Below are 25978 nucleotides of genomic sequence, written 5' to 3'. Positions count from 1 at the left end.
CCATATGTATTGGTTCATTTCTATTCCAGGATGGTAACAGATGAAGTTTATAACTCAATTGATGAGCTACGTCGGGCTATTTATGATATATATTCACAACAGCCTGCATTTAATAGGGGATTAACATCTTATGACACAGCTCTGGAGGATTGCAATGGGCCACAAAATAACCATCCCATGCATGATTCAACGATAATGGGTTTGGGGGCCATGTCAATAATGATTCTGACAGGAATTTTATTGTTAAATCAGAAAAGGGGAGCCAAATCTTTGCGAATCGATAAGTAAGACCAGAAAAATATGACAAAAATTGGAACTGGATCATGGGAACAATCAATTTGAAAAATGTGATTTGAAGACCCCCTTTCTGTAGGTGCCGATGACAATGGTGTTAATTTTCTGTTCTGGAATATCACCAGAGTGAAAAGGAACTTTGATTCACTTTTGTCTGTTTTAGAGGATAAAAATGTTATGATTATTGCGCTGTCAGAATTTGAGATTTAGAGGATGTGGTGTTGAGGGATTATATAGTCTTTAATGTTAAAGCAGTTAAGGGGCAATTCGGTCACTCTGCGGGGTCCCTAGCTGTTATTTTGTCAATAAAATCTGAAATAAATGGGGACATTATATTCAAGGAATTTACTAACTTTTTAACAATGTCAGTATCTAGATGTCATCAAAAAAGAAGGTCAAAGAGGGGATAAATGGTGGGATGGACTTGATATTAATAAATACATATTTCTACCCAAAAAAGCCAGGAAATACCGTTAAAAGAACTGACAACATTAATGGATAAGGTTAACCTGACCTTCCCTAATGTGACAATTTTATTTTTAATGCTAAGATCCCTCCTACTCCCTTGAAGGATGAGTTACAATTGGATAAAGAAAATGCCCTGGGGATTCCATGCCAGTTTTTGCCTTGCCAGTGGAGGGACGGTAATGGTAGGAAATTAGATATAGCGTTAGATACTTTGAATATGCCTATCATTAATCGTAGATGTGCAGGTTATCAGCCTTCCCAGTTTACCATTGACAATGGAAGGGTGGCCACACTTATTGACTATGCTATACCTTTCTCTGAAAATGTTGGCATAATGCAGCATTTAATAATAGGTGAATTAGTAGGTATTGACCATAAGCCACTCTTTCGCTTACTGTACAGTGGCGCATATTTAAGAGAGGATTGGCAGAAAAGTCAGCCAATTTATTGTTGGAATGAGTGTAGGTTAGTGTGGTCTGTTAAATTAAAATATCAAACTACAAGTGGTATTGCGGAACTCTTGGAATCTCTGATTAATCAAACACCTCAGTTTATCTTGAAGGAATATGAAAATCGAATTGTCTTTATTCGGGACACGGCGATGGTGGGGCTTAACTGTGGCAGGGTAAGGAATGGTGTATGTAGTTCTTCCAAGGTGAGAGCAAAGTCTGCATTAAATAAGAACATAAGGGAGGCTTATAAAATAGGTGTAGTTAATAGGGCGTGCAAGAAGAACTATAGGAAAGAAGTAAGACAATGTGGAAGAAAAAAGATAGTGCATGGACGAAGGCTATTGTCTCCCTTTGAACAGGAAAAATTAAGGGTTTTTGGAACAGTTAATAGTGTGCTTGGGCTGTCTGAAAACATAAAAGCAGTGCGGTTTCGGAAGAAGCATGAGCTAGGTACATTTCTGAGCTTTTTAAGTTAATAGAGGAGAAATAGTTAGCATGCATCCCAGTTCTGCGGAGAATGGGTTGGTGGAGAGTAATCTGCTTCCCTCAGTAATAGGTATTGAAGTCATGATAACACATTTTAAAAGCTCTAGGGCTCAAGGCCTTGATGGCCTATCATCAGATATAATCAAACTTAAGCTTAAATTATGAGGCCAAGTTCTGACGCCAGTGTTCGGAGCAATAATAAGTGACCAGGATTTGCCCAAAACATGGAAAGGAAGCATTAGGGTTCCTATGTATAAAAAAGGGGGACAAATCTGCCCTCGAGCTATCGCATGATCACCCTGTTGGACATTCCCAGCAAAATGTATGCGAAACATCTGCTGAGTGTACTGAAAGATTGTGTAATTAGCATTATAGTTCTACCAAAATTCCAAATGGGTTTTCGTAAATGGTATTCAACAACTGATGGCTGTTTAATTTTAAATCTCTTGGCTGGAGAATATGCCTTCGAAAGGAACAGCCCCTTTATGTGGCATATATAGATTTGTCATTTGCGTTTGACACTATAAATCGAGCATTACTTTAGTTAAAAATGTGTAAATTTATTATCCTGTCTGTCTTATTAAAGCTACTAATTCAATTACGCGAGGAGTCCTGGACAAGAGGGGCAATGGATCCTTGTCTAGAAAATACCTACTCCCAATGGCCTTGAACAGAGGTGCATTTTGGCCCGCTCCTTTTTTCAATTTATTTTGGTAATGCAATGATAGCACTAAACAAAGTTTCTTCATTCTCCCCTAAATTAGGAGTAGATGCCATTTCAGTAATCTTTTATGTGGATGATACTCTGTTTCGGGACCTTAAGCCAGTTGGTCTACAGAGGCAACTGGATGCTTTTTCAGACTATTGCAAGGCCAACGATCTGTGAATAAATACATCCAAAACCAAAGTAATTTTCTTCTCGAAAGAAGGAGTGCAGATATTAGGCATAAGTGGTGAAGTGGAGATCAAATGGAGTAGGTAATGGAATTTAGGAATATTTAGGCCCTTTTTTTGGATATGACCTGAATTTTAAACCTCATATTGATTCTCGGGAAGTCTGTTCCAAGGCTATTGCAGTTGCTTTGCATAGGCTGGATCTTGCTTTGGGGCACAAGTCTGTCGAAGTTTTAAGAGAGACTTATAACGCAAAAATTGTAATTTTACTATTATATGGTTGTGAGATTATGCCAGTAAAGAACATACATCAGCTGCAGATCATTGCAATGAGTATGTGGAAAAGAAGGCTTGGCCTGCCTATAGGCACTGTGAAAAGTTCCTTGAGGCTAGAGCTGGGCCTCACTCACATAATATTCAAATATAAGCAGAGAATGCTCAATTATTGGGCCTGTCTTTGTCTGTGGATGACTCTTTGAGGCACAGAATTAAATCTTATTTACAGGCAAATAAATCAGGTCAATGGATTACCAATCTCAAACTATCATAGGTTCTTTCGATATCCCATCAGGGACAGATTTGCAAAATATGTCCGCATCACAGCAGAAACAAATAGTAAAATGATTGATAAAAGAGAGTTCTAGGAAGGGTGATTTAGGTGACATGGGAGTAGAGATAACTTGCAACATCTATTGAAGTCAGATTATGGTGGGCATACACAGCCATAGCTGTGCAATTTTAAAAAAAATGGTATCATCAGGAAGTGGGGCCTGAAGGTTTGGCTCAGGCAGGTTTCAGCCTTTATGAAGTGGAAGTTGGTTAAACAGGCTAGGATGAAGAGTCTGCAAATTTGCTCCATTGTCTCTATCCCACATATTTGTATTTTGCGCATGTTTTAAATAGATAAGAAGACATTTGCTACTACCTGTATATAGAATTTTATAGGTCCGAAATATTAGTGATTTATTGACAGCCATATTAAAGTGTAATAATATGAGATTGTTATGCTGTATGGAAAATTCTGTCTGTGGTTTGTGAACGGTTAGTGGATCTGAGCCTATAGCTATAGATGTATACTTATAGAGTACAGAGGAATGATTTATTTACTTATGAACCAAGGTCTTAAGTATTAGGTTTTAATTACAAATGTTATGGTATATTATAGATCATGGATTATGAAGTGTGAAGGTCTCACTCTGTTTCTATCTCTTATGATTGTATTTTGCACATTGCTCTTTGCATATTGTATTTTTCACATGCTTTTTTATAATAAGTTGAGGTCTGCTGTGCCCTATATAGTTTAAAGAACATGAAGTACGAAGTGTGAAGGTCTCTCTCTGTTTCTACCTTTTAGGATTGTATTTAGCACATTGCATATTGCACCTTGCATATTGTTTCCTGCACATGCTTTTTTATGATAAGATGAGGTCTGCTATGCCCTGTTAACAGAATTTTCAGGCGCATTGTGTCAGTGGATTAATAAAAGCAATTTTAAAGTAAGAATAATTAGTTTGTTATATCGTAGGAAAATTCCAGTTTGCAGTTTGAGTGGTTAGTCCCCATGAATCGCACATTGTTATAGATGCAAATGCACTGAGGGCCTCATTACTATGAGACTCCGAAAGCCTCCAACCTGTGGTCGCAGGCTTTTCAAGTCTCATCGCGGGTTTCACTTTCAACTGCCGCATTACGATGCAGATGGTCGAAAGTGAAACCGTCCGGTAATTCTGACTCAAGGAGCCCATCGGTCAGTTGGAGGCCTGACCGTAATCCCTTTGGATAGCGTTTCCGCCACAGGGATTAAGGTGCTAGTTTCCGACATGCATTCCAAGTCGGGCTGAAAAGCCTGTCGGAAAGCGATTTTGGGCCCCTAGCAGGGCCCCTTCACTCTGCAGCATTCGGTTGGGAGCCGAGGGGCCGCCTATGATGTACCCCTGTTAATCCCTGCAACATGTGGCAAACACCTTGAAGTGCCTGCCACACGCTGCAGGGGTGAACAGATTCTCCCATTTCTCTGTGGGAGCTTGTGTTACGGCCGCTTTACAGCGACAGCACAAGCTCCCAAAGAGAAATGGGAGTATGCGACCGCACCATGTGCGTTCCCATTGTAATGCTGTGGTCGGGCCCGCCGACCATAGGTCAGTCTGTTCTGATTCCGCAGCAGTGTCTGACATCGTAATACGGCCCTGAGTGTTGATGATTAATTTATCCATTCATGAATGGGGATTTTAAGTACTATGATGTATTGTTCAATTTAAGGAAATGTATAAAATATGAATTGTTGGTGTTGCCTTATTGGCAAAATATCAAACTGTTAAATAAATAAATAATAAATACCCAAAGATAAACAATTTTAAAGATTTCAGAGAAAATAGTGCCAGAAAGCCCAAAGCGCCAGCTGTGGATATCTGGTCACGCCGGACAAAGGCCAACCGCTGAGGTGCATGGGCCAGCTACAGAGGCCCAGTTACGCCCTCTAAACAAGAGTACAGTAAATTCTGATTGCGGAGCATTGCGAGCTCCTGCATCGAGGATGCATCACGCAGCCAAGGAGGTGCCTTGGTTCTGAGGAGCTGCAATGTAAGGTCCTGCATCGTCATCAAGGATCCCATTGACAAGGGCTTGTGATGCGATCTCTGGCATTGAGGATGCATGCAGTCGAGGCAATGCGTCGGTTCCAAAACGCTGCGAGAATGCGATGCGAGAACCTCCGTCTTCGAGGCTGCTAGCGACTCAAGATTTGCAATGCACGGGACTGCATTGGAGAAGCCTCGCACAGTGGTGGTTCCAATGCAGGCTGCAAGGGCGATGCAGAGTCCTTGCGCTGGGAGATCCTTCCCATCGGAGAAAATGTGTCGGTTCTGCTCAGGATTGTGCTGCACACCAGAGGAGATGTATCGATTCTGCTGGATCCACACCACCTTCATGCCCATGTCGAGGACGTTAGTGCCACCACTTGGCAGGGCATGGCTCACAGATGGCAGAGTCCAGGTTCCGGGTTCAAGGATGTTGGAGACCTCTGTCCCTGAGGCTCTAGTGAGTCTAGTCAAGAGGTCAACCAGCTAGACTGTGGAGTCACTCAGGGGTCCTGGGTTCAACCGATGCAGGTCCAGTCCTTCTCACCCAGGCAAGAGGGCAGCAGTCAGCAGGTCACAGCAGAGCAGGGCTGCAGTCCAGCTGAGTGGCAGTCCTCTCAGCAGCACAGCAGTCCTTCTTCCTGACAGAGTATCAACAGGTCCAGAAGTATACTGAAGAGTTGATATCTGGGGTCCAATATTTACACCTGGTCCTTCCTTTAAAGTGGCAGTACCTTCTAGAGGTTTCCCTTTGAAGTCCACAGGCATCCAGCCTTCCCTGTCCTGGGTCCAGACTAACTACGAGGGGTATGCAGCCATTTGTGTGGAGGCAGGACACAGCCTATTCAAGTGTAAGTAGGGCTGTACCCAGATCCCCCCTCCCATCCTGTCAGTGATGGCCCATCCAGGCATACCAAATCTCTCCATTGTGTGTGGCTGCCGAGGAGAAATACACAAAGCATACCTGTCAGATACATCCAGTAATGTGGCCCAGAGACAGGCTGCAAACACCAAATGGCTAATACAGGAAAATGCCAACTTTCTAAAAGTACTAACAAGAAATGAAACCTGGCTCCTATTTGACTTTCAAGCCATCTATTTAAAGCAAAGATCAAACAAGCACATTTCGGTTTGATCTGGTTATTTATTTAACCTTTTCATTTATGAATATTTAGATATTTTTTTTAGTTCATAAATGTATGAAAAGAGATCAACACTTGTTCATTTTAGAAACATGTACAGTAAAGAAAAAAGAATCAAGAAACATACAGATACTTATGCCATGACTACATAGAACAAATGACCAAAATATTCATACACCAATTCCAATTCATAAAGACAACAACCCTTTTTCCCAAAACATTTCATCAAGTAAGGGGAATGCCTAACACTGGGAACAATTTATGCAAACAGTAGGGGTTACATTTTCATTGCATTTCCCTCAAACTGTACATAAAAACAATTCCAATTCCTCAGTGTTAATGAAATGCCGACGCGTTTCAAGTCCCGGGGATGAGTCCAGGGGCTCTCACCAAGGCTTCTTATTTATAGATACTGGTGTAATCTACAGAATAAGTAACACAAAAAGGTATAGGTAATTTTTTAACTCTCCTGGTCTCAAAACTAAAAATGCATACTTCAAAAAAAAGCTTTTTCAGACCAAACAATTACCTGATGGAAGTGACTTTCACCATCAGGAAAACTCGTATTGGTTCGTGAAGGGAGATTAAAACCAATTATTGTTTAGACAAAAACTGCTGTCAATTCATTGTATATTATGCTATTATGCAATTGTTTCATTCACGACGTGAATAAACGTGTAATCACCCAAGTGCATACCTGAACAGGTGCAATGATTTAATCTTGTCCTGTAGTAATTGTTTTACCATACGCGTGCCAAATGGCTTCTGATTAATCTACAAGGAAAACCACATTAAGATACAAGTATGACTTGTACTCCCTCGCGGAGCATACTTAACGAGCAACAGAGCTCCAGATATTTCCAAACGCAGTTGAGTTTACTATACGCGATACAATTAAAGGTCAAATGCGTACCTGAGCCGGTACTTTCGTCACAGTATTTAACTTTGGATAATGCTTCTATCACGATGTTGAACTCAAGGATTATTCCGCATCTCTGTAACAGAACGCATTAAGGTGTTAGATTAACATATGCTCAAAGCGAGAGCGTATTCAGGCAAAGTGCAACCCTGCACACTTACTTTAAACTCGTCTTGGAATTCCTCTAAATCAGCCTCTTCCATCATCCCTTCACAACGCGAATGATCGCGTAAGAGACAACTGTGGGCATTTCCTGTTGGGATATATTTCAAAGCTCTCAAGGATGCAGTGAATCATGGGCATTGTATTTTGGTATTTGACGACCAATGGCAGAGTGACTTAATCTTGATTGGCAAAAGGCTGCTAGCCTTGTTTTTTGTACTGCGGTGTGTGCTGCAGGCCCGCAGCACACGCTGCAATACAAAAGATACAGTTTGCAACCGCCTTGAAGGCAGTCGCATTGTAATATCAGTGGCGGGACCGCCAACAGCAAGTCGGGCAGTTCAGTCTACAATACGACTGCCATCATAATCAGGCCCATAGTGCTCTAAAATTTCGATGTTTAAATATATATACATTTAAATAATAAACATTAATTACATTAAATATTACTAATATAATCAAAATACAATATATTTAATAATTAATTTAAAACATATAGCAATTATTAATATTTACAAAAGTAAAACAAACATATATAATATACATATTTTTATTTACCTATATCTAATTTAACAATATTACTAAATTAATACTTTGTATTTATATTATTTGTTAATACTTTTTATAATGTAATATATATATATATAATATCTATACACACACACATGTATCAAATAACATAAAGGGGATGATCACGATGAGGCTCGGATACCTAGCCGCATCATAATTGACTCCTTGGTTTACTTTCCGACCCCCTAATTAAGATATAGGCGGTCGTAAAGTAAACCGGCTGGTCATTCCGGCTGGCTTCCACCAGTCGGAATCCAGCCAGTAATCTCAAGGATGGGTTTTTCTGCCCTTGAGATTACAATGCATGGTTTCCGACATGGTTTCCATGCTGGCCTGTCCGACATGGAAACCATGTCCGAAAGCATGTTTGGGGCCCCCCATTGGTGCACAGCCTTCAGTTGGAGGCTGAGGGGGCACTTATGGTGCCCCCCTGTTGATCAAAGGAAACACAAGGAGATGATGGACGGATCTCTGAAACATTTCAGACACTCATCCCCAGTCACAGATCTGGGTTGAATCCATCATCGTTCTTTAGCTCACTTCGCCACCCCAGTTCAGACCCAGCTATATGCAAATCAGTCTTGACCCTGTACCTCATGGTAACAGTCCAGACTGAACTGCCAAACCAGGTCTTCACTGGACCGGAAACAAGCATCCTGGAACCTGTTTTGGGGTAACACCCCTCATCAGCCAGGCTAGCTTGAATCTAGTGGCAAAGTGTGCAAGGGACCCATGTCTGGGCATACCCTGCCAATTTAGGGCGAAGAAAGCAAACACAAGGAGCTGCTCAACTGAGTTCTGAAACTTTTCAGACACTCACCCCCAGTCACAGATCTGGGTTGAATCCATCATCGTTCTTTAGCTCACTTCGCCACCCCAGTTCAGACCCAGCTATATGCAAATCACTCTTGACCCTGTGCCTCATGGGACAGTCCAGACCAAACTGATTGATCTGTTGATCCCTGCACCCTGTGGCAGGCACCATGAGGTGCCTGCCACAGGGTGCAGGGATGAACCACACCTCCCATTTTACTATGGGAGGATGCATTAAGGCCGGTTTACGGCCATAATGCATGCTCCCATAGTGAAATGTAGGAATGCGACCGAACAGTGTTCGGTCGCATATTAATGAAGCGGTCGGGACCACCGACTGGGTGTTGGTCGGTCACAGGACCGAGTCGGTGTCAGGAGGAAGGAATTCTGCCTGACATGGAAATCAGGCCCTGAATATTTAAAAAAAAAAAACCATTGTCATTACAAATAAGAAAGTCAAACAAAATAAAAATTTCGAATTTACTAAAAATAAATAAAATATTAAAAACAATAATAATAAATATTATAATTTTAAATAACCAAAAACATATTAATATAAATTTAAACAATATAAAGTAAACAATAAAAAAAAAAAATGAATACATGTACTATTCCCACTACAACTTATAAATAGTATACAAAGTGTCGAACTCGGGAGGTGTAAAACTTACAAGTCCCACTACAATCAATGCAACAATAGGGAAAGTGTTGGATATCAGAGGGGTAAAATTTACTATTCCCACTCCACTCAGTACTCCAGTAGGGAAAGTGTTGGATTGCGGAAGGGTAAAAATTAGTATTCCCACTCTAGTCAGTGCAACAGTAGGGAAAGTGTTGGATTGCAGAGGGGTAAAATTTACTGTTCCACTACAGTCAGTGTAACTGGTGGGAAAGTGTTGGATTATGGAGGGGTAAAATTTACTATTCCCACCCCAGTCAGTGCAACAGTACGGAATGTGTTGGATTACGGAGGGGTAAAATTCACTCCTGCCGCTGCACTCTATGCAGCAATAGAAACAAACTATTTCACTTCAAGTAAAATAAATAATTTCAAAACTATAGTAAATATCAAAAATACAAATATTTATATATGAAAATCTACATATTGTTTTTAATTAACAATTTACGTATTTATTACAATGTTTAATACATATTATAAATTAATACAAATAGTTTTAATTAAAAAAATCTATTGTCAAAATTATAACCAATTAATACAATATTTACAATTAAAATGCATAACACAATTAACATATACAATAATAAATACCAATGACATTGTTTTTACTCTTTTTAATTTTGCTATTACTTACATAACTTTCTACCCTATACCTCTACAAGTTGCACACCACACATCTAAAATTTATATTTAAATTAATATTTACACATTTTACATAATGAAATATCTATCAAATCTTTAGTACTTATCAACTACTAATGAAACAATTACATTTAATTACCTTCCACCCTTTATCCGTACAAAACAAACAAACCACACCTAATATATAAATTAGTAAAAAAAAGAAATTAAAGAATTTACATATTTAATAATCAAACCATAATATTGCTAAGTAACTAAGAATAAATTCATTATATTTAATTAACTTACCTACCTTTACAAATACAACACACACATATCACCTAAACAATATTTTAATTCCATATTTATCTTCATTTAAACAAGGATTAAAAATTAACAATATGTATTCATTATTATAATTTTCTGCACATCCTTTACCCATACAAAAAACCACAAAACACCACCCAAAAATATATATATCACGCAATATACATAATTATCAATGAAATTATTATTTATAATCAATAATTTTGAAATAATAATTTACTTCCCACCCTATACCCATAAAAAAACCCACAAGCTGCACTTTAACTTTAACTTATTTTTTTATACAATTAACATAAATAATTTGCAATGAAATAATTAGAAATAATTAAACATTCAATATTAATAACATAACATGTGTATTTGTATAGCGCACGTTCACCCCTGACGGAGCATCTTGGCGCTGAATAACAGATGTTTATTGTTATCCAACTCAATGGTACTCACTTTATCGTTAATTAACTTACTACCCTATACCCCTACAAAACACAGAACCCACACCTCAAACTTTAAAAAAATCCATTAATTAGACGATTTACATAAATAATTATCATTTAAATAATGAATAATCATAAATAAATTATTAAATCATTATAATTAATTTACTTCCCAACCTCTACCCCTACAAAACCCACATCCCCCACCTAAAACTTAATAACAAAAAATATTAATTGTACAATTAACATAAATAATTTCCAATTAAATAATTGATATTAATTAAAAAAATATTAATTCTAATTAATTTACTTCCCACCCGAAACCCCTATAAATCCCACAACCCGCTACAGTACTAAAAATAACAAAAAACGATTACATTAAATTTAAAAAACTACTATTAATTTACAAACAATATTGAAAAACTAACTATATTTAAACAAACATTTTAAAACATACAATTAACAAGTATATTAAAATACACAAAAATGGGAGGAGGAGCCTAGCGCGCAACCAAGATGGCCGCGTAGGTGCGAGGCTCCCGAGGACCTCCGCAATCTCCTACGTTTATCCTGTCTTCATCCTGCCTCGGTTGAGGGGACTGTGTCGGTGAGCCTGAGCCGAGGTGGTACCCGTTCTCCGTTCTCGAATCGGACTTCGGGTACCGGAGTGAGCACCGATTGAAGTTTGCGGCCTACTTCTCGCCGGACCCCGGATTTGCGCTGGGGGGTGACCCAGTGGCAAAGTGAACAACAACGGCGGGCTGGGCCTGGCGAGTCGCGTACCCCGCACTTTCGCTTTCACTTTCGCACCCCCTTGCCGTCTCTGCAAGTGAGATCGCGGAGCTCTTTGTGTTGGTGTGGCCTCGCGGGGAGACCCTGCCTGCCTGCCGGCTGTGACCCACCCCGCCGACCTGGGGTGGCCCCCCGGAGCTCGTGGCCTTGATTGCCTGCCCTCTACGGCGTAGCTGGTGCGGGTGTGTGACCCGTGGCGATGGCCACGAAACAAGACGGAGATCGGTTGAAGACCAAGTCGACCCGGCGTGGCGCCGTACATCAGGCTAACATCATGGACCGCTATACCCTCCAGAAGGGATCTCCCGGCGGACCGCACAAGTCCTCTGAGGGCCCCCCTGATGCCCCGGATTTGCCCACGGATCTGACTCTGCAAGACGTCATGGGCGCCATTGCTGAGATGAAGGCCTCGGTGGGCCAGCGGTTCGACACCTTGGCGCATAAGATCGACGCGGTCCTCGTGGATGTCGGCCTGGTGAGGGCTGATCTCTCCAAGACCAACGACCGGGTTGATTCTTTGGCCCGAACCACGTCGGGCCTCACGACTGAGGTGGCGGCCCTCCAAACGGAGGTGCACCGACTTCGTCAGGCGAGTGCGCTTATGGATCGGCGCCTGGAGGATTCCGAGAGTCGGGCCCGGAGGAATAATATCCGCATCATCGGAGTACCCGAGGGACGGGAGGAGGCGGCGGCGGATCTTTTTGTAGAGGACCTGATCGCTACCCATCTCCAGCCTCGGGGACTGAGTAAATTCTTTGCCGTGGAGAGGGCCCACAGAGTTCCCGGGGGAAGGCCGAAGGTTGGAGCCCCTCCGCGGCCTCTCATTGCCCGGATTTTTAACTTTCGGGACAGGGACGCAATCTTGCAGGCCTCCAGACTGCAAGGGCCGATTAAGCTGGAAAATATGGAGGTGAACTTTTATCCCGATTTTACCCAAGCGGTCCAGAAGCAGAGACTGAGTGTCCTGGGTGTCAAGCGCCGTCTCCGGGACATGAACTTAAAATACGCCATGCTCTTCCCGGCCAAGCTGCGGGTAGAGGTGGATGGTCGCACGCACTTTTTTGATCGTCCCGAAGCGGCCGGGGACTGGCTGGACACTCTGCCTGGGGGTAGTGATCGAGATGGTGGGGGGGGGCGGCGGGAGGAGACGGCCCACGGGACCGGGACTGAGGGGTTGATATTGGGCCTCACTCTGGACGACTATGATGCCACTTTCGACCAAGCTTCTGTCTTTGTTCTTTCCCCTCCCTTGGAGGTTGTGTGGGGTCTAGAAGGGGTACTCTTTCCTCCTCTAGGGGGTTTAGCTAGTTTCATTATATAGGGGCGACAGGCACACTGCAAGTTGGGGGGGCTGTCTGGGCTCATGCAGGGGTGCAGGGAGGGGGGAGTTTTGTTGGGGTGGGTGGGTTGGGGTGGGGTGTTGTTCGTTTATACCACAAGGCAAAAGTATTGTTGTGTTATTTCTAAAGTGCTCTCTGGGGGACGAGTGATGGCTTCTGTTTATGAGGGGGGTAGGGGACTGAGTCTGTTGTCCTGGAATGTTAATGGCTTGGGGGACAGGATAAAACGAGGTGTGGTCCTGCAGTTCTTGAAGCGAATTACGCCCGATATAGTTTTTCCTGCAGGAGACACACCTCATTGGCAACTCCTTTTGTGCTATGAATCGACGGGGCTACCGCCTTGTGGCCCATTCGGGCTTCACGTCTGGTTCAAGGGGTGTGGGCATTATGGTTAAGAACTCGCTCCCGTTGGAGATTGATGAAGTGCTCCATGACGACAGGGGACGTTACACGGTTTTGGTGGGTAGAATGGAGGGCAGAGTGGTCGTTTTTGTGTCTGTTTATGTCCCGCCGGGGCTGCAGACGACCACCTTTGCGGATCTGGGGCGCCTCCTCCTTGGCCTTCCGGAGGGGATTCTAGTGGTGGGGGGGGATTTTAATGCTGTGGTTTCCGGAACTGTGGATCGCCACCCCCCTAGGGATCTCCCCCGTGCCCAGGCGTGGTTGTCTGGCCTCTTGGATACCTTGGGGCTGGTGGATTGTTGGCGTTTGAAACATCCCACGCAGCTACAGTACACCTTCCATTCAGGGGCTCATGGTAGTCTCTCACGGCTAGATTATGTCCTGGTTCCGGCGGCGCATTTGGGGAGGATAGGGGAGGTGCGCCATTTGGCACGGGGTATTTCGGACCACTCCCCGCTCTTGTTGCACTTTGATATTCTTCCGAGGGGAGAGGGTAGGGTGGTCCCGATTAATCCCTGGTACCTGCGTGACCCAACCATTCGCGCAGAGCTGGTTAAATCCCTTAAGCGCTACTTTGACGAGAATGTGGGGTCTGTGTCATCGGCGGTCTCACTGTGGGAGGCGTTCAAGACGGTACTCCGGGGAGAGGCCTTGTCCCTTATTTCCCATTCCCGGAGGCGCGAGCGGGAGGAGGTGACCCGTGTTGAGGCTGAGATAACCGAGTTGGAGGGTGCTCTAGAATGTGGGGTGACGGATGACAAATTACATGTTCTCCGACTCAAGCAAGCGGCCTATAAGGCCCTCGTCACGGAGGCGGCCAGGGGCCTCAGTAGAGAGCAACAGGGGAGACTGTATGATGTGGGTGATGAGGCTGGTAAATTGATTGCGTGGCTGGACAAAAAGGAGAGAGCGAGTCGAGTTGTCCCGTTGATTGAGAAACAGAATGGTGTGTGTGTCACTGAACCAGAAGAAATTGTCTCCTGCTTTGCAGACTATTTCCGTGGGGTGTATTCCCCGGTGTCCTCCCGCTCTGAAGAGGATTCCCGCGCCCTGCTCAGGGATATCGCGCTGCCTTCCCTTTCGGAGGAGGACAGAGTGTCGTTGGACGCCGCTCCAACTTCCGAAGAAATTGCCCTCGCCATACGTTCAGTCGGTTCCGGCAAGGCCATGGGTCCTAATGGTCTTCCCATCGAGTTGTATAAACTGCGACCGGATACGCTGGCGCCGCATCTCCGTGCTATGTTCCTCGCGGCCCACTCGGCGGGTTCCCTCCCGCTAGACCAGCGTCTAGCTACTATCGTGGTTATCCATAAGGAGGGGAGGCCACGGGACCGGGTCACATCCTATCGGCCTATTTCGCTATTGAATGCGGAGCCCAAAATCCTCGCCAAGGTGTTGGCCAATCGGCTGGTCGGCGTAGTGTGTGACTTGATTCACCAGGATCAGTCCGGCTTTATCCCTCATCGCAATACAGCGCTTAACCTGCGGCGTTTGCATGGGGTGCTCGCACGTGTCCCGTTCATACGAGAGCCGGCCATTTTGGCGTCCTTGGACGCCACTATGGCGTTTGACACGCTTGAATGGCCTTATATTTGGGCGACGCTCGCGAAGTTTGGGTTTGGCCCAGGATTCATCAGTTGGGTAAAATTGTTGTACTCTGGCCCGCTGGCGCAGGTGGTTGTGAACGGTAGAGTGTCGGCTCCGTTCGAGCTGGGCATGGGCACGCGGCAGGGCTGCCCGTTATCGCCGCTCCTTTTCGCGCTCGCCTTGGAGCCCCTGGCGGAGTGGCTGCGGTGGGAACCTTCTATTCGTGGTCTCCGCTGGACCCCCGAGTATGAGGACCGCGTATCTCTATACGCTGACGATATTCTCCTGTACCTGGCTTCCCCACGTAACTCACTGATAGTACTGGTTGATGTATTGCATTCATTTGGTCTTAACTCCGGCCTTGTCATCAACTGGGCTAAATCGTGCGTCTATGTTCTCTCTGGGGAGGATCCTATCCTTCCGCGGGGCTGTCCTATCCAGATCGCCCCGCGGGGATTTCGGTACCTGGGTGTCTTCATTACCCTGGACGCGGAGGCCCGATATAGTCAGAACTTGCTTCCCCCCCTCCAGCGCCTGAAGGAGGATGTCGCGCGTTTGAGGCGCTTGCCGCTCTCGCCGCTCGGCCGGGCGGCATTGTTTAAGATGATGTCGCTGCCGCGTTTCCTGTACGCTCTGCAGAACACAATGGACGTCGTCCCGGCGCGCTACTTTCGCAAGGTGGATAGTTTGCAGCGCCGACTGTTCTGGGAAGGTAGACCGCGTATCGCCCTGGCGAAGCTGACGCTCCCGTGGTATGACGGGGGGATTGCCCTCCCGGATATCAAACGGTATTATTGGGCCTCCCAGCTGGCTGCGATTAATCACGGCCTGTACGGGCCCGCTCTAAACCCGGCCTTTGAAATGGATAAGATGTTACTGCCGGGTGGTGATTATAACCGAGCGCTTTACTCCAGCTCGCTTGACGCACGTCTGACGGGCCCCACGCGTCTCATGGTACGAGTGTGGCACACGGCTAATGTGGCGATGGGGTGGAAAGATCGTTTGACCCGGGCGGCGCCACTATACGCATCTGAGCAGTTGGGCTCCCTGTGGACCTCGAAGGGCTTTGAGAAGTGGGACATGATAGGCATCAGCAGGGTGGGTGATCTCTGGACGAGGGGGGGATTCAAAACGTTCGAGATGCTACAGACAGAATTCCAGTTGCAGGACAGGGAGTACTTTCGGTATATGCAGATCCGTCATGCGCTATGCTCCGTATTCCCGGACGTTGCCTCCATCCCGGAGTATTCCCCTCTGGAGGATAGAGTGCTAGATGGACATGTACCGGACAGCACGATTTCATTAATCTATAAAAAACTTATCAATGACCGCTCGGGACTGCTGACTAACCTTCGTGAGGCATGGGTGGCCGATGGATTGGAGCTGGATGACGAGGACTGGATATCTGCGGTGGCCTCCCCGAAAGAGGTGGCCATACCGGCCCGCCTTCGCTTCGTCCAGCTCAAGATACTCCATAGGGTCTATGTTACGGGGCCAAGGCTACTGCGTATGGGCTATGCTGTGGACGGGTTGTGTAAGCGTGGGTGTGGTTCGTTGGGGACCTTTCTCCATATTTTGTGGGAATGCCCGGAGGTGGAGCGATTCTGGCGTGGTGTGCATGAGGTCCTGCGGGTGGTTACGCGTGTGTCGCTGCTGCCCGAAGCGAGGAGATGCCTACTGAATGTGTGGGAGCCAACCGACTACTCGGTGCCGCAGACGCGGTGGGTGACTCTGGGATATATGGTGGCCAAACGCGACATTGCTCAACTGTGGGGTTCCCAGAGGTCGCCGACTGTCTCGGCATGGAAGGATAACATGGATTGGTGCATGTTTCGGGAAAAGGTGGTGTATGTTGCGAGAGGTAAGCCTGGGACATGGGTGAACGTATGGGGCCCCTGGAACACCTACCGCGGGGGAATCTGTACCCTGCCGTTATTGCCCGATCCGTCACCGGCCCCGTCCCCCTAGCCAGATTATCTCCCCGGTTCTGGGCACTGAGTCCACCTAATCCCCGTCTTGACCTTTTCCCCCCCTTGATACTCCTATGGATTGGTAGGGTCCCCCCTCTAGGGGAGCGCATGCTGCTGTTTCCGATTGTGGGTTGCCTTGCGGATTTGTTTTTTGTTGTTATTTATATTAAAATGAAACCGTTATGTGGGGTCCGGATGGCGTGGCTACCACCGCTTCTAACTCCTGTGCATTTCCCTTTGCCGCGGCATCTGCGCTATTGTTTGTATCACATGCTCCTTTTGCTTGCTAGCGGCCGGCCTGAAGGTTGTAGGCCCATCTTTGTATATTTTTTTAATTTTGTAATAAACGGTTTAAAAAAAAACAACAAAAAAAATACACAAAAATAAAAAATTCGATATTAACAAAAATATTTTTAACATTGATATTACTTACAATACAATCGATGTTCTTGTCCACGAAATTCTTGCTTGTGATTTATCTTTGTCATAATATTTCCAACTCAATATTTGTGTCAGTCAAAATTATTGACTCAATATTTCGTCTGAACACCATAGAAACAGCTTGAACACCGCCTGTTCCACTTCACAAAACTTGAGGTGGCCTTATGACTTGTGGAGTTAGGCTCGTTTGCTTGTAATGGTTCTAAATAAAATGAGGAAGTGACGTTGGGTATAACAGGTGTGCATCAGTATGACCTCTTATTTGGTTAACAGCATATTGAGGTGCAGAATCGACCTTGTCGCTACATCAGCATTAATGTGCAAAATAAAAACATGTATCAATAGTAATAACATTTATGTGCAAAATCACGTTGAGGTGAAAATTACATTTTGGGGAAAATCGCATTTAGGTACAAAAATCACTCTTTTGCATTATAATGCGCAGAAGCATAAACAGAAGCGATGTGACAGGACAAGAAACGGTGGTAACCAGATATTATATGCAGTATGTGGGTTTATTCTGTCCTCTGTCCCTTCTTAGGTATTTCCTTCTTTTACAGTTGTAGAAAAGGATTTAGGGTCACTCTTCTCTTCTCTCTACTCTCGTTCTCCAATCCTCCGTCTCATGGATACCCTCTGGAAACATAAATGGGTAGGTGGCTGTTAGCAAACTAGTCCTCTCCTTAATGAGTATCTCTTCACCAGTCACCACTTGTGAACTGTAATATGCTCCAAGTCTGTGCTCTTTATACCTTTATTCCCTTCAGTTCTGTGCCCCATTGGTGTTTGGGTGAGAGGGGAAGAAAAGTGTTTGGGATAGACCCTGTTCCCATGGGTCTTTACTTATGAGGCTCTGATTCTCCCCAACCGTGCTCTCTTATGAAAAGATCCAAGAACCCATAAGACGAGCCTCGCACATCTTCGCCACTCCCTTGTGGACAATACTTGCCGTGGGCTGTGACTCCCGACAGGAGTCACGGCAGCCACGTCGGTTGCCCCTTCCCTGGGGTTCTTTTTTCCTTGTCTGGTCCACTCCTCCTGTTCCGGGCTCTTCTCCTGCCACGCTCACTCGGTTTGTCGAGCCACCCTGGGCCCCACGTTGCCTCCGTCAGGTGTCCTCAATCCTCACCCGCTGTCTCCGTCTTCATCTTCTCTGCTTCTCGCTCTCCTCGCGTCTTCCCCTCCTAACTCACTCTTCTCTCTCCTCGTATTTCCGTCATCTTCCTCCGCCCGCATACATCTGCTTCCGGAGCAGTGCACCATGGAACGCTAGAACGCGCCTCTCACATGCCCCAAGGGTGCTGTCCTGTCGGTGGTTCAGTCTTCCCGCCACAAGCACAAACCACATTTTGATGGAAAAACATATTATTATGCAAACTCCTATTTAAATGCAATCTCAAGAAGTGTGTGAAAACACTATTAGGAGCACAAATCACAATTAAGGGCATGATTTTGATGTCTGGCGGAAACGTTCCACCTGACATTGCCTCGAATTCGGGATCCGACCGACTCGCGGTACCGCACGACCGATTACCATGTCTCCAAACATAAATTGGCTGGACTCCCATTGACTCCTATGGGAGCCCGTGTTCCGACTGACAACACAGGCTTCTATGGGGAAAATGGTTGTATGGGGAAAATCTTGCACCCTGTCACGGGCACCCCATTGTGCCTGCCACATAGTGCATGGTTTTAAAGGGGAGTGCCTTGGGTACCCCCACGGCCCCAAACCGGAGGCTTCAGGATGAAGGGGGCCCTGCTAGAGGGCCCCAAAGTCAGATTCCAACATCCTTTTCGTGACGGACAGACAGAAAGGCTGTTGGAACCCGACAACATAATCAGTTGATCGGAAACGCTGTCCATAGAGCTGTACTATTCGGCTCCAACCGACATGGATTCTCCTGGAACCGAGACGGAATGTCCGAACGGTTTTCCTTCCGACCTCAAACATCGTAATTGGTCAGGTGGATTGGATTCCGACCGAGTTGGGCGGATGTGTTCTGACGCGGTCTGGGAGAATCGGACTGTCGGTCGGAGCCTTTCCGCCCAACACAGTAATCAGCCCCCAAGTCTGAAAGCATATTTGGGTGTGAAATAACCCTCTCTGGAACATCAACAGTAGTACAGGGGCACTTTTCAGTGCAAAAATGTTCCAAGTGCAAAAACCGAATTAGGAGCAAAAGATACATTTACGTGCAAAATCACTTGGTGCAAAGTGAGCTGTAGTGTGTAATCAGATGCACTATCAATCAGTACAGACAGAAAATGTTGCAGTAAAACATCACATTCGGTGTAAAAGGAATGCAGCAGTATGACATCACATTTGATTGACAGCACATTGAGGTGTCAAATCACACTTGGTGGAACATCAGCATGAGTTTATAAAAAGCATGTCATGAGCCCTGGCATACCGGTAAAAGGCTCTAAAGGGAGACCTAAAACAATGTTTTCTATCCCAAAGTGCAGATCCTCTCTGTCCTGCCATCCTTCAACGTCCTGACCAAGCATAAGCTGCCAGAGAAAGATGAAATAGGAGAATCACATTTGCAAATGACGCATTGCACAACACGTAGAGCAGGGTTCTACAATGTCGGTCTTGGATGGCCAGATCCAGGCCAGATTTTTAGCATATCCACATTTAGATTAATGTAATTATCATGAAAATTTGTCATGGATCTGACCCTCCAGGACCGACATTGGAGACCCCTGACATACAGAAACTGAAATGGCCTCTAAATCCAAAAAGGACGATTGGCTAGGGCAGTGGTTTATTGGCCCTGTTCCAGGAATCTTTATATAAATTAGGGATTATGGTTTTGCATGATCTAGCACAGGACTCAGCAGATCTACGGTAATCCCAAATCAACCTTAAACAAGGGTGTACTGCTGGAACAGGAATGTAAACTGGGTGGGAATACAGCATTCTTGATTTCTTTCCCAAGCAGGGCCCGCTGGAAAAAATCTGGCAAACTGACCCAAATGTTAAACAACAAAACTGGTGGATCAGCATGGAAACACTGATTTGCATGTTTTTTTTCATTCCTCGTGAGATACTTGAAATCCTAGGATAATCCTGCGCCTCCGAATGACTGTAGCAGTACCAGTAGGTCTAGGTGCAGGGTTACCGATGCAGAGTCTGTGCAAGTCCTTTCACTGATCTCTTGCGCCCACCTATCTTTTAAAAAAAAATGGTCTAGTGGCTGAACTGGATACCTGAACATCTGTGTTTGAATTATGGAATTTTCTGTTCAGCAAATGTATTTATTTGTAATCACTGAGGAAAAGGTGAGCAGTAGGTACCATGTGTTATGATGTATAAAATACCCCCAACTGCACATGAAATTATACTGACATTTGTTTGTGTGATTCCCTGACCATATGTCTCGGTTTACAGCCTAATGCTTCTTTATGCCTCCAGAGCTTATCAATGAAGTATTATTTTGGATAATATTTTTTCTCTCTGTACCTCTTGAACTCTTTGTTTTGTCTTTCTGATGCTTTTTTTTGCATTTTCCTACACCTCTCTTTTCACTCTTTTGCAGTGTCTTTTTAATCTCAGCCTTTCTTTATTGCTTCTTCTGGTCTTTGACTTTGTTTTTCCTTTTCCTAAATGCACATCCTGGTTTCTGCACCCTTATGTTTCTCACTCTCTTTGTGCATATTTCTCTATTCTCTTTTCCCAGCTTCCCAGTGTGCAGTAGCAGCTTGCAATATTTGTCTTCTCGTATACCAGCCTGGAGAACCCGGGATAATATAAGCAGACATCAGATAAGCCCGGGAAGACCAGAGAGCAGAGAAGAAGACAGCACAAGTGCTATTCTGTACCTGTAGTGATAAAATGAATCGTGAGACCAGCTCCCTACAGAATCTGTTTCTCCAATAGTGTTTTGAGAGCTCTACAAAGGGTCATGCTTGCCCTAGTGTGTAAATTGCTTCCACGTTGTAGGCCAGGCAAACGATTACTTGGACATGTACTCACTCTTGAAAAATATTTTATGCTAATCAGTTGCATTTACCCATGCAAAACGAAGTGGAAAAATCCTTACAAGAATGCCATTTATGTTTTTTATGTAACTTGGCCCATGTTGTTCTCAATAGTTGCCAGGGAACCAGCCTTTGCTAATCAGCAGCAGATTTGTAAAAGGTTTTGTTGGACTTCTGACCCTACTGCTGAAGAATGTGATGCCATTAACACATCGGCCACATGTTGCCTCTCGAAAGAGCATGTCAATATACTGTGAAACCTTACTGAGTTCCCCACAGACCCTCAAATTCTAAATGAAGAGACCCATTTTATGAGGGGTGAAGAGCAGTGGCGTAGCTAGAACTTTGGCCACCTGTGTGGCCAAAGGTAAGGAAGGGGTGCTGGTCTGCAGCCCCGCGACGTCCTTAAGTACAAGCCCAGGGGTGGCACCCCCAAAATGTCACCTGGGGCGTACCCCCTACCCCTTGCTACGCCACTGGTGAAGAGGAAGTTCCAAAACAAAAGCTCAGTGCAGTGTAGAAACATTGCTCTAAGTGGAATCTGCTTACAGTCTTTGATGTTATTGCCAGAACTTTAGAAAAAGCTGGCTTAAACATTCTATTCAATGGTATAAAGTTGGCCCCGACAGCAGGGGGACCACCCTCCGAGTCAGCCCTCACTCAGCCGATACAGTATTAGACTGCATTTTATGAGCCTCTCAGATAACCCTCACTGAACCCAAGGGCTTTGTGTTTCAGTGGCACAGCTGGGTCATATGATGATTTAGGGGTTAACAGAGTTGAAGAGTGACTCCATAACTTTATGTATGTTGAGTTACCAACAGAAAGAAAACTAACTAAAAGTGCAAAGGAACAAACAGTCTGCTGTAGGAGAGGATAGTGGCAGATAGAAATTCATCATGCTCAATTTCTTAGAGATCTACCAGCATTTACATTGACAGAGGTGGGACCGTGCAAACCTATTTGGTGCCCACAGTGATTTGTTTCTACATAAACAAGTGGATGGGCCCAGAATTTCTCTCTGAAACCGGTTGCGTTGATGCCTAATACTGGGGTTGCTGAATCCCAATCTGCCTAGCTTTGGTTCTACCTCGTGCCTTGATCTGCCACTACCGTACACTTTATCTTGCTGGTTCTTTGGTATCCTGGCTTTCTCTCTTTGGCACTTTCTATCCTTCTCTGTTTTCTACCTTTCTGTGATCTCGGTCAAAGTATGATAATGAAAAATGAGTGCTGGTGCCATCCATCAACAAGCACCTGAACAAATTAAGCACCAAGTGCGTGCTTTCTTCTCGCCATCCCCGCTCAGGGGAAGCACATTCAACATAGAAGCCTGCCTCTATATACCACATGATCTCAGCAACTGATCTACTAAAACAAAACACTCTGTGTGTCTATAACATTAGTCAGTACATTGGAAATGTCCAACTATACTTCTGCTAATATGGCTGCTTTCAATCTAACCATCTCGCTGGGCATCCACCTTTTCCTAGAGTCATACTTCTTGATAACATAGAAAGAGTCTCGTGTGTCCACATGATAGATTGGGACTTCTCTGAGGGCCCAGAATTTAAGAACCTCTGTATTTCTGAAGGTGATAGGGATAGCTCATGACCTAAGCTATGATTTTCTTCTCCTTCGTTTGTTCGGCAGTGATTTGTGCTGCTTTCTTAAACAACCTTATTTTGCATGTTACACCTTTCTACTGCACCAACAGTCCAACTGACCCAATCACTGAGCTGAGGGTATAGCTTCTAAGATTCTCTGTTGTAACACAAATAAAACCAAACAACAGAATAGTGTTCATAAAGCCATCACCGTGCCAAAAACACAAGCTTTGACTACAAATATTTGGCAAAACAAGGACCTCTTTCTTTTCCCTCTTGCTTCTTAAACAGTGCTTAGCAGCACCATTTAGTTTGTAAAGCTTTTTTGACTTAGATAAATCATTTTACCTTCTGAAAGGAAAATGGGTCAAGAAATCCACAACATTGATTGAGTTAACTGTGTAGAGTAGCAGCATTGTATTTAAAAGGCCATAGTGTGTGTGATTATTATTAAAAGGGGGGGGGGAAAGGGGTGATATTAGCTGGGGCAGAAAGAAGTTTGCAGTCTTGTTAACACTGTTCTGTCTCTCCCCAGTCACGAATCGCAAAAGTCAAAATAAATTATGTAACTCCGCGGCTGTCGCCCATTGTACCACCTTGGTAGTTTCCATGGAGAGGCCATCCGCATTATGGAAGTTTTTGGTTAGTGACAGGAAATGTGGGTGCCTGTCCACTGCCTATAGTGTCTTGAACTGCCTGACTTCCGGTCACGCTGCATGTCGGCGTGATGATGTGTTTCTGTCTCCGGCCCAGAAAGCAGACGTGTGTTCGCGTGTACCCTGCCTGAGACTCGCAATAACTCTGCCTGCTGTGGGACAAATTGGAATTTGATTAAAACTTCAGATTGCACGTGAGCAGTTAAATGTGCCTATTCAGACAAAGAAGCATTTGGCTGTACCTACCCGCTGCCCACCAGTTATTGACGGTGTGGTAAGACTAGGGTATGAAAGTACTGCAAATTGTACAGCTCAGCCAAAGACACCTTACACTGCCCAGCCTCATAAGTCAGATCACACAGTTCTGACTATATTGTCAATCAGAGGGTGTGACATCTTGATAGTGGTTAGTGGAGAGCTGAATGTGTGACATTCACAGACACACCACATATTTTAGCTCCCTGTTACAAGGGCTTCGACCTTGCAGCTGTGTTTTAAATGCCTCTTGCCTCGATTTTGATCTTGTTGCTTCTTATAATGTGCATGTGTGACAAGGATTTTAATTATCTTAATTTGTATTGAGTGAAATTAAAAGCTACTTTGGGCATTAAAGTGATTCATTTCTTTGTTCTTCCTCATTAGACAAAACAAGCACCTATCCTGTGGGATGGCTGGGTGAATCTTCTTTCAAATTTATATATTTTTTTATTATATTGTCTTTCACCGCAATTGTATTTTCTTTCACCGCCTTGTCAACCTTAAACTGGGTTTGGTGAGCTCAGACAGTGATAATACTTTAGGAAGAAATTTGGAGTGTGCAAAATTATAATTCCAGCACTGAAGTCTAGAGAATGGCAACCTTCATAGTTTCGTGAATTTGCAAAGTTTGTCATCTTGGCAAAAGTTTGTCTGTAGGAGAAATGTCATGCAAAAAAAATTCTACAAAACAGTTCAATGATAGTTTGCACTCAGTCATCAAGGTCATCAAGGTATATCACAATTTAAGTTAATATTTTATACAGTATACCTTCATCCATTCAAAATCATCAGGCTGGGAAGTAATTGAATTTACAAAAGATATATAGATAATAAATATAGATAAATTGTTTTGAATATTTGTCAGGAATTGACAAAGTGGGGATCTATAGCAGATAATCTCTTCGTAATTGCACCAGTATTCAACACTAGGTACGGAGAAAGATGCTGGGCTGAAAATCATTTGGTGTTCCAAAAAAGATTCTTAACATTTCTTTCTGCAAAAGAATCCTCCCACCGAAAAGAAGGATGATTTCCTTCAGTAAATCTTCTTCTGGTAAAGATCCTGAAGGCTGAGTTTTAAACCCTATGGTTGCTTTCATCTTCTTACTCCACCTTTCATCAAACTGTTGGGTTGTCTTCATACCCTTCTAATCTCCTGACAAACCCCACCCTTAGGGCCATATGTATGTACCTTTTTTATGGTCGCAAACGGCCAAATTTGCAGAATTGGGCTGTTTGCAACCAGAGAAAAGGTGTTTCCAATGTACCAAACCCTATTTTACGATTCAGTAACCTATTTCCAAACCACAAAATGGGTTAGCGATACGCTGTTAGGAAGGGTGGTGTTTAAGGCGTCCCTTCCTAATGCCGAATTGCAGCAGTACGTAGGAATGTTTTGTGACCGAAATGTGGTGCAAAACATTCACATTTTACCTATTCGCAAATGGGAAGTGGTCCCCAAGGGACCCCTTCCCCTCTGGGAATGGTAACGAAAAAGTTTTTTGAGAGCAAGCAGTGGTCCCACGGACCACTGCCTGCTCTTAAAAAATGGAAAGAAATTTTGAAATTTTTCTCTTTGAAAGGAAAATGGCTGCTTTAAAAAAATAAATGCTTGCTTTATTTTAAAAAAATCATGGACATGGCTGGTCTTCTGACCCCAGCAGGCCACCATCCCCATGATATTATTGATTCCCAATGGGTCGCAAATTGCGATCTACCTCATTAATGTTAATAAGATAGGTCGAATTGTGACCCACTATGAATCGCTATATGAAACTCATGGAATTTCATACATTGGGATTAGTGATGACCTAATTGCGATTCTCAGAAAATCACAATTTGGTAATCGCTATTTCCAAATTTGATACATGTGGCCCACAGAGCCCCTGACTGGGGCTGATAATGAGAGCGGGCTACTCTTCAGTTATTTTATCCAGTCACAGGCCCTTTTGTTTGCTGCCAGATAGGGGTGTTCTTGAACCCTCAGGTCATAGAAGTTTCATCGTCCGGAATTTGAGCAAGAAGGTTTAACAAGGCCTTTCCACCTCAATCGACACTCCGCATGCTCCTCCCCTCTACCAGCCCCCTGTTTTTTTTATTCTCC

At 44.3% G+C, this 25978-nt stretch overlaps 1 protein-coding gene across 1 annotated transcript in view; it reads left to right on the top strand.

The window, feature by feature from the left end:
• LOC146789902 (uncharacterized) overlaps positions 1–24232 on the top strand; it is a 295834-nt gene extending 271602 nt beyond the window's left edge. Inside the window, exon 5 of the mRNA XM_085628178.1 lies at positions 21053–24232. The gene's annotated coding sequence lies outside the window, so the exon portion shown is untranslated. The remainder of the gene's footprint in view (positions 1–21052) is intronic.
• The last annotated feature ends 1746 nt before the right edge of the window (positions 24233–25978 follow it).

The sequence above is a fragment of the Triturus cristatus genome, chromosome 10, assembly GCF_964204655.1.
Source record: "Triturus cristatus chromosome 10, aTriCri1.1, whole genome shotgun sequence".
Classification (NCBI taxonomy): Eukaryota; Metazoa; Chordata; class Amphibia; order Caudata; family Salamandridae; genus Triturus; species Triturus cristatus.
This window is presented reverse-complemented; position numbering and strand designations above follow the sequence as displayed.